We start from the raw sequence: 10240 nt of genomic DNA, 5'->3' as shown, positions 1-10240 counted from the left end.
TAGAGATAACAAATGATGGCATATTGTAGAAATGTTTTGTATTAGACAACCAAGCGGCTTAGTTGAATGTCAAATACAGCTATACAGCTATACAGCACACTATTCATGAGAGATTGACTCATTTCTGAGTCATACAATGAAACTCTAAAACACAAACCTTGATTTAACCTTCATAAGCCCATCGTGGTACAACGGTGCCTTTTCAGTTTTTAATTCTTTCTCCTGCTGCTGTTTTACATTCACACTGTGAGGTTTGTAGCACAACTACATTCCTCAATGTCTGAGCATGACATTATAATGCCTTTAAAGAACCTTGGCAATATTGTAAAGCTACCCATGTAACCTTTACAGCAGAAGTTACAGGGAAATATGAAGTGTTGTCATGGGCTGAATTTTTTTGATTTATTTTTGTTTTTTGCTTTTTACACCAAACCAGAAAAGTAAACACTTTCCCCAAGACAAACTAGGGCTGAAGCTTTTAGCAATGTGGTGTTCAAGCATTTTCTGTCATGAAGTTGATAAAGAAACAGCACACCACGACAGCAGTAATGCATTTTTTTTCCCAATCTCACCATACCTCACAATACCATTGAGATTCAGACATTCAAGAGATTCAGGTTAGCCAGTTCGCTGTTAGCATTACAGCACTTCTATGTTTTATTTGTGCAAATTTTAGTCCTCATACAGACCAATTTAGCTCCATTTAATATATTTTTATTGCTCCTAAATATCTTGATAGGATGAATGTCTGTATACAGTAAGTACATTTCACATTTCACAAGAACATTAGAACATTTTCTTTGTGGAATTTTCTCAAATTAATGGTATTTTGCTTCGTTTAAATTTTCCTCCACAACCCCTTTTATCACTTCCATTATTTCACCATCAACATGTGTACTGCTCAGTCCAGAAACAGTTGTAGTCTTGTCATCTGACAATGCTCGGTTTGGTTTGGGTCAGTCTGTTCCGGTTTGAAGCCAGTATGACGAACACTGTAATTTAATCCAGATTAAGACTGCAGATTTTTTTCATTTTGCCCTTGTTGCCTCACATTATTGTTTCATCATGAAAGTCATGGAGGTGGCCGATAGCTGCGGTGGATTACGAAGTCTGAATTGAAGCACTGAAATATATTTGCTGCTCTTGGATGTGTAGTTTTTTAAATCCCAAAGTCTGTGTTAAAATGTATGCATGAGTGAGTTTTTTGTCTCCAGGAGCAATGAGAGAAACTGCAGCAACCGTGGTGGGATCACAATCGTCTATTTATTTTTCCTTTCAGTGGCGTGAATGATGGGCTACAAGAACAATTCAGGAGAGAATGTGAGAGGATGGATGTTCAGTCGGGGTGAGGGAGGTGGTGTTGCTTTCATCATCCTGCTGCAGCTCCTTTACTCTCACAGCTGGCGCTTACATAACTGTTAGGCTGCCTGTCCTCACTTGTTTCCCTTCTGTCTCCCTCCCTCTACCTTCACTTATAACTTATTGATCTGTGTTTATATTCACACCCGTAACACACACACACACGCGCGCGCACACGCAGACACTAATTCAGACGTCAAATCAGACTTTATGCCTGCCTCTGCAGATTTTGAATAGGTCATGATCTGTCTTCCACTGAGAGTGTCCCGTTGTTGAAAAGTCAGAGAGCGCCTTTGAAATCATGAAAATCAATGTGAGACTGAGGTTTAACAGGAAGCAGAGAGGTCACAGCGTAATTTACAGAAAGCTATTTCAATTTCACAAGTGACCTTTTACCGCTCAGATCATTTATTAGTTCGACTGAGCCAAACACTGTCGTCTGCGCTTCATCAGTTTCTGTAGCTCATTCTACAGAGAGCAATGGAACTTGTGCCGGGTTACATATTAATGCTGTGATAATGGAATTTGGAAGAATACACATACACACACACACACACCCACACACAGTAGATAGGCTATTAGAGCTGTCCAGTTGAAGACTTTTTTCCAGCTACACATCTCATATTAAATCCAAGCTTCCAGGACGACCACAGTCTTGTGCTGTTGGCCACAGTGCAGCTCCACATACCCCTGTCTAGCTGTGAGGGCCTTGCTCAAGGTCTCCTCTTTTGGATTTCATTTATTTTCTTTATCCATCTTTTCATGCAAAACTAGTCTTTTGTAGAAATGCAGAGATTGACAAAATCATGACTCAAGTCTTGAAGCCAAAGCTTTTTACAAGCTGTTTTATTAATTATCAGCCAGGGTCAGGCTTTGATGAATTTTTAACTTCAGACGTGTAACTTGTTATGTACGCATTTTGCCATCTTTTTTATTTTTTTAATGCGATATTTTAATCATCCCTTCAGGGTGACTCTGTCTTACCTGCAGTTTGTGCTATTTGTCTCTCTGTCTCAGTCTGCTTCACTGATGTTTTTATCTACGCGCATAAACTAAAACTGAGATTTAACCTAGAAAGTCGATTTAAAGAAAACGGCCTCACAACAACTGCAGCACATCTGTTTGATCTCGACCTGACAGCTCATTTGCTTCGTCATATGTATATGAGGAGGTAATGTAGAGTTTGCACTTATATCTAAACAGCGGTTGGGAATAGAAACATGCTTTTTTCTTTAAAATGACCAAATATTGCACAGGATTCCAGCAGAACAACTTGATTGACTCAATATAATTTGCTCTTCCTGATATTCCAATGACCCTTTGACCGTTTTTCACCATTAGGGTTTCATTAACAACAAGCTGTGTGGTTTTATTATCACTCAGACATGCTGCATCATTTTGTAACATTTTCTTTGAAAAAAACATCTGTTGGACTACTTCTGCTACATGTGTTGAATTTGTTGGTGGAATAACTCGACCGTCAAAGCGGTGAATTCATTTTAATCTCAGTTCTTCAGTGACCTCCAGAGGTCAAAGGACAATCCTGTGTGATTTCTGGGGATAACCTGTCTGCTAAGCTGTAAAATGCATATTTTTGCAACTGGTTTCTGTGTACAACACTGCCACAAGAGCCTCATAACAGAGAGATTCCTCTTACATTCAGCCTGGTTTGAGAGTATTCTTCTTTCATCAAAGGCTGAAGTGTCTGACAAATGGTAAAAAGTGTAGCACTAGATATACCTTTTTTAAAGTAGCAGGTTGACAAGATGAGAATTTATTCATAGACTGCAATGTCTATATTTAGATATATGGATATTGTTTTATACATGAAAATAGTTGTTGGCTCAGAAAGAACTCTTGCTGCATTTTGATGCTGTTGCAGCAGATAAAACTCAATAAACAAATGATGGCACTGCAGGTATCATTTCCATTTTAATTATCTGACTTCCTCAATAATTTATCTGACAAAACAACAAATTAAATATCACAACATAACAAACACTGAAAAAATAAACGTTACCTTACCAGAGTTGGCATTCCCGTAATATAAAAATGACTTCTGAACAACATGAACATAAAAAAAAAATAATAAAAAAGCTAAAGTCCAAGTAGCATTTTCAAATGTCCAAAGCCTACATGTCAGTTTATCCTAAGGCCGTGCTGCAGCCAAACCTGAGGGATTAGAATCCAAGCTCACGACCCCCCCCACACACACCACACACACACACCACCCCTCCTTCACCAGGGCTCATCCCCACAGGAAACTCCCCGGAACCAACCTCCCCCCACCTCTGGGGCTGGATGGTACAGTCCTAAAGGTTTAAATAGCAACAGGCTGCACTGACACTGACTGCAAACTGTGTAGTCACTCCACTGGATTTTTTTTCTTTGCATTGCTGATCTCTAGAAATGATCCTCCACTCAGAGGTCAGAGGTCATTGTCAGCCGCTAGAACACCAGTCCTGAGATAGATTTTTATACATATATTTTTTTTATTTTGGCTCAAGGACACTTCAGCAGGGCAGACGCTTGTTGTCATGGAAACTTGAATGTGGGCCTTCAGTGGTCTGCAATCATTGTGAAGAAAACTTCAAGAGTGTGCACATTTTAGATTCCATCTAAACACTACACCAAGTGGTTTCCACTTCACAGTGTCATATTTGGATAATGGCTGCCTATAGCTCCCCCAGCCTCGATGCACCCTTTTGTCCCATAAGCACTGGGGCGCATCGCTGGAATAGTTGTGTGCCAAAGTGTCCTTGAGTGAGACATTGACTCGCTACGGTGGCTGCTCATCCATCCTGAGTCGCTCCGGATAAGCATATCAGCAAAAATGGCTGAAATATTCCTCTTCCCTTGAAGCAGGAAGGAAGGGCTGGTGGTTTTATTTCTCTGGGTGTGGATGAGTGCCGAGGTGATTATGGATGTGTCTGAGTGGCACCTAGTGCGGGAGATGGATAATCATAGCTCTCCTTCACCACATATCATTCCTGCGGTTTACATACAGAAAATATACGGACTATGATAGAAGAGAGGGTCGATGCTACAGAGAGAACAGCAGTTATGGTTGGATGGTGGATTGATGCCAGGCTTTTCCCAAATGATAGTATATTATATAATATAAAAAGCTTTAATATATAGATGTATTACTTAGGCCCCACGAGGCCTCCATCAGTTTCTGTCTGCGGTCTCTCTGGACCAAAGCATCTTTATGTAGTTTGTTTTTACTGAGTGTTTACACTGTCCTGTAATGTGAAAGTGGAAGGCTTGCTGCATCCGAATGTACCAGAGCGAGGCACTCAATCTTCAGAATTTCTGCTGTGTGGTGGATCTTACATGGATGTCCCCCATTTGAAGCAGTATATTTATTCAAATGTGGGACATCCCTGTAAGAAGTATATAGGTTTATCTGACAACATAAAGTACAACAGTGCTCAGGCTTTAGATTTCCCCTAAGGCCAAGGTGCCATCTTCAGTATTTGTGAACAAAATGTTAAAAAATAGCAAGAATTAGCTATATCCACTTTAGCCGGCTACAACATTGATATCTTGCATCATATCTTGCCTCAGCTCTAATGTACACTTTCTAAAAACTGAAAACCAGGCCAGGAGGAGGTGCAGAGGTTTAGTTTCCTCTTAGACCACCTGAATTACAATGTGCTAGATGGAATATTTTGCCCAATATCAACATTAAATACTATCTACCCCACCTTTAATACATGTGTAATAATTTTCCAACAACACCACATATGAGAGTAAAACACTGGCAGGAGCCATTATGCTGCAGAATTAGCACCCTTATTGTTATCAAAGACCCCCTCTGATGTTTATTATATGCTAGGACACATCATGAGTGAAGTGAACAGTCAGCACCATGGGTGAGCCTTTTCACTTTAAAAATACAGTTTATCTATGACCGTTCCTAAAGCATAGTTTCAAGCGTTCAGGGTTTCATATATAACAAACCTACTGAATCCATCTTATCAACTTGCAGGGTTTTTTTTGGTGAAGCAAAATCTTAAATGAAGAACTCAAATTAAGTTTCCTTGAATTGTGGGAGAATAGTTCAATAGTGAAGCACTGATCGATACCCTGAACGCATACATCTGTAGCATGGAAACTGCAGTCCACAGTTTCTGCATCATCCTCTGCAGACGACCTATCATTAGCAATTGTGAAGTATCTATAGTTTGTGAGGTTTGATCAGTTACCCCAGCCTGGCAGCTTTCTGCCAAAAAGTGTGTGCATTAAGCAGGCGAAATTTGTATGAAAGTGTGACATAAATGCAGATTTGAAGAAAATCTGATAAAATAAAAATATTCTTTGCTGCTTTCCTATTCAGGCAATCATCTTGTGACTCCTCAGATTTGGCTTGCTGTCTCATGTGTCGGGTCCCCACAGCCAGGCTGGAAACCATCACTGTGTATACCTGCTCAGAAAGCAAACTCTAGGACATCGACATAAACAGGTAATATAAGTCGGCATGCTGCATTTACAGCCGTTCCTTTTAGATTTTATCACTTTCCAGTGATGCATGGAAAAATGTCATTATCAAACATTTCTAACACAAGGAAGTCTATATAGCACACTGTGGCAGTTGTCCAAAAACAATATGGTGTGTATGTCATGCACTATTTGCTACTCATCACTTTATTTGTGGTATTATGGGATAATAAATCCACCATATACAGCAAAATATAATAATAGTCACTAAATAGGCAGCACAATAAAATGACACTTACACCAGTGCTCTATGTAGCAAAGAGTGAATCATTTTTTACCACATTCTTGTGACAGCGGCTTCTCTGCCAACTGTCCCACCCCCACCAGATGACATGGTACGGCCTGCTATGGGACATCATTATAGAGAGTAGATGTCTTGCATAGAGGCAAAGCTCTCTAATCCAAAGGCCAGATAATTCGAGTGCAAAGAGGATTAGCTCCACCCCAGCAGAGCCATTGGCTAAATTTAGTCCCCATACTCTCAGTCTTCACCAGTCTCCATTTAACCCCTCCTCCAAGCCCCGCCTCTGGCTCCCTTTGCCCCGTTCGTGCAGGGACGCTGTCCACCAATCACATGCTGCACTTCCTTATTACGGCATCATGACATTTTTGGACCCGTGCAGCCAAATAATCCAGTTTCTCAGCCCAATATCCAGGCCCCGCATCCTGTCAGTATTAATGATACTGAGTCAAAGTTGCACGGCTCATTGAAAGGCCCCATTTTGCTGCAATCACATAGATGTAAGTTGTCCAGAGAGAGAAAATTAGTGTTTGGGTTCTACACTTCCTAATGTCTCTGTCCTCCATTTGCAGAGCTTTGTCCTCTGGCAGACACATTGGGATTACTGTTGATGGTGCCTGCTATAGGCCTGCCTCAGGAGGAGGGGCAATCCCTGCAACGCATCGCAGAGATGTCTCATGCAAACATCCAGGAAATTAATAGCTTCCAGGGGGAGGATTCTGGGAAAGCGTGATAAACCCACTCCCTGCATTCCCTTTATTCTTGGTATAACTTGAATCCACTCTCTGCTTCTTAGCTTTATTATTTTCCTCCTGTGAATTCTATGATCGCTCGGGGGTCATATGAATGTTTGTTTCCTCTGACCCTTCACACCCTTGCAATTAGCTGCTTGTTGATGATCAGGGATTTAAAGCTTATTTCACAGAGTCAGTGAAATGCAAATAACTACAAAGTATACTATGGGGCATAATGACTTTGGTTCAGGAAATTCTTCACTTTCTCTTCTTTTCCTGTTTAACATGAACAGTTGACAACTTTTTGCAGTTGTTTGTTTTCAGTCAGATTTATCTAAAACATTGTTCATAAGCCCCTCAGGGTTTGTGCATCACCTACTCAAGTGTCAATTCTTTTCAGTTCTGCAGTTTCCTTTTGTTAAGTGCCTCATCTTCTATATGTGGGCGCAAAATAACTTCAAGATAACAAGGCAGAGAAGAATACAGCAAATAAAAGCCTGCTAGTACAATGCAGCATAGTTTTGTGCCTTTTTCCTCTGCAGACTGGGCCTTAATAAAAATCCATGTTAGATCTTTTAGAGCGGATGCTTCACATCATTATGGATCTCATGACACCAGAGAAAGAAAGTCCATCGATGGAAGATATTTTTTAACCAAATTTTCACTCTCCCTGTTGTCTATTGATTGTTTGGCATGCACGGGGTAAAGACTTAAAACTCTCATGAGTGATACCAGCAAAAATATCATCCAACAAACTTCACTTTTTGACTGTCTTCCACACAGAAATAATGACATGAAATGTATGAATTTTCACTCCCACGTGGACTAAACAGCATTTAATCAAAACCACTAGACCGATGTCTTCACATGCAAATATTCTGATGAAATCTAAGTCAGACCCAACTGGGCTCCTTCTGAATTATTAGTACGGAGTCACTGTGCCTTCATGCCTCCTGTTTGCTCCTAATTAAAGAGGAGACATCTGAGGGAGTTAATCTGCTGGGCTTTAGTGAATGGAGGTGGGATGTGGAGGTGGGTGGGAGGCAGCGTGGTGCAGACCTCCCCAAATCCCTCGCATCTGGTTGGATGCGCCAACTCGGCTTAAGTCACCTGACCTGCTATCTGGCTTACATCCAGGACTGCATGCACAGACACAGATAAGCAGGAATACTTGGCAAAAAACAAAGAGGTTGGTAAACTTTGATCTAAGGACAGGCATCATGGGGCAAGCTACTGAGTACGTGGACAAAATTCAATCATTGTTTCGCTGCATTGAAAATTATTGGAACACTTCCATTCTTACATCTAAAAAAAGCTCTGAAAATGTGGTTTTGCTCAGCAGGGTGATTCTTGGAACACACTCTCACAGATTGTGTGACAGTGATTTGTACTGTGGTGTGTTTAGAGTCCACAAAGACAGTAAATCCCAGCTGATGGGATCAACTGGACTTACTGACCTGCAGCACCGCAGACACTGACATCTTGTGGACATGTCAGGGACTAAAATCACTCATCAACGCTGTTAATTACTGAAACAATTGTGTTTATGACATCATGCTCTGTATTGTGTCCTTTCACTGATCACTGTGGAAAAACCTACATCAGGATTTATGCAAGGCTAAACAGGAAATACAATATAACATTGGTTTTGGTCTTTTCTTGGCATCTGTTGACACCAAAAACCAAAGAATATCACCAGATTTATCCTTTAACAGGAGCGCACGCAGTGACTGTGGGATGTCAGTGTTGGATGTCACCCAATCCAGTCACTGAATGACAGCAGCATGGCTGGTGTACTGTTATCTGTGCAATTATACCCCACAGTATCACAATAATTCTGAGGTACGTTTTGATGCTCCAAGACATTTTACACACACAGATGAAGAAAATGAGGAACTGATGGAAAATTCACAGACCCGGAGTCAATTTAAACTTGACAGTTGCAGAGAATTGGTATGAAATATCCTGAGAATTGTTGTACCTGTACGGTTGGCATGTAAAAAGCTCTGCGAAAACAAATGGTGGGTGGCAGTTGAGTGAACTGTGCTGCCAAGAAAACAGACAGTTTCAGCCCAGAGGAAGCTTTTAGAGATCTTTTTGATCTTTGTGGTGTCAGAACTTTTTACGCTGAACATGTGTCAACTTTGCCAAAGTCACAATGATCAGAAACTTTAAAGCACAACAGTTAGGGCATGTTGTGTTTGAATCACTTTTAGATACAAGATATATATTTACTTAAAGAGATTTTCAGTTTTAACCTTTCAATTAATTTAAAGCTGCATTAATCCATACTTCACATTAACAGTGTATCCAGTGACTGTATGTAATGTGAGGAGGTTCAGTTGTAGTGATAAATCCACAGAGAATTATCACCCGGCTGTGCAATTACCCTTGGGTTTTACTGTCTAAGTCTATATTAAGTGTTTAGGTTTTATGGCCTGCATCTTCTATGCTCAGTCTTTTTAATCTCATCAACCACTCTCAGCCAAAAAGTTCTGCGAACCCACGGTACAGTACCTGTCCACCATTAAATAGCATACTGACAAAGTTAGAGAACAGCCGCTCAACACAGTCGTGCATTAAGAAGCTAAAGTATCAGAAATGTCCTTCAGCTGTTAGAAGTGAACAAACAGCATAAAGAAAGACGGAGTATTGGACTCACATTCTTCAGGTGGCCAGAAACACAAATCCACAACACAAATGCTAATGTTGACAACATGTTTGCTTCTAAAACCTTAGAGGGTACTAATATGTAAATGTTTTTAACTTAAATCGACTTTAAATGAAGCTGGTATGAAGCAGGTATTTTTATAAAGCAGACATGGTTGGAGAGAACACTTGACTTTTGGTTTAAAACAGGAAACAAAGTAAGCACATGTTATCACAGTTACAATACAAGCTACAATAAAAGTGATGGAACAGTCATGGTTCAAGGAAAACAATTGATTTGAAATGGTTTCTTACATTAAGCCAAATTGTTTGTACACCCATCCATCCACCCCAACCTCATGTCTGACAGATTTTGTGGCTCTATATAAGAAACCAGACTACCCAGAATGGGAAGAAGCCAGAGTACCAAAAGAAACCCCCATGCAGATCATTTTCCAGATAATTAATTTCACTACAATTCAGGTGTTTAGTTTTGACATTGATTTGAATTCATCCAACATTAAAAGCTGCAGAGTGTAAGTCCCACCTCAACAGCAGCGTTCTAAGTGATTGCAGACTGGTCAGAATGTTGTATATTGATAGCTTAGTTTTCATTTATTTATACATCATACATAATTTGTATTGAAATTCTGACCCTTTCAAGCATATCCCCCCAGATTCCTGTTGGACTGCAAAAGTTTGCCAGTACATTTAACTGAAGAAAAACAACAAAATCTTCACAGCCAGACGGAGT

This window comes from Stegastes partitus, unplaced genomic scaffold, assembly GCF_000690725.1.
Source record: "Stegastes partitus isolate 25-593 unplaced genomic scaffold, Stegastes_partitus-1.0.2 Scaffold377, whole genome shotgun sequence".
NCBI classification, from domain to species: Eukaryota; Metazoa; Chordata; class Actinopteri; family Pomacentridae; genus Stegastes; species Stegastes partitus.
The sequence above is the reverse complement of the archived record's forward strand: the minus strand, read 5'-3'. Positions refer to the sequence as shown.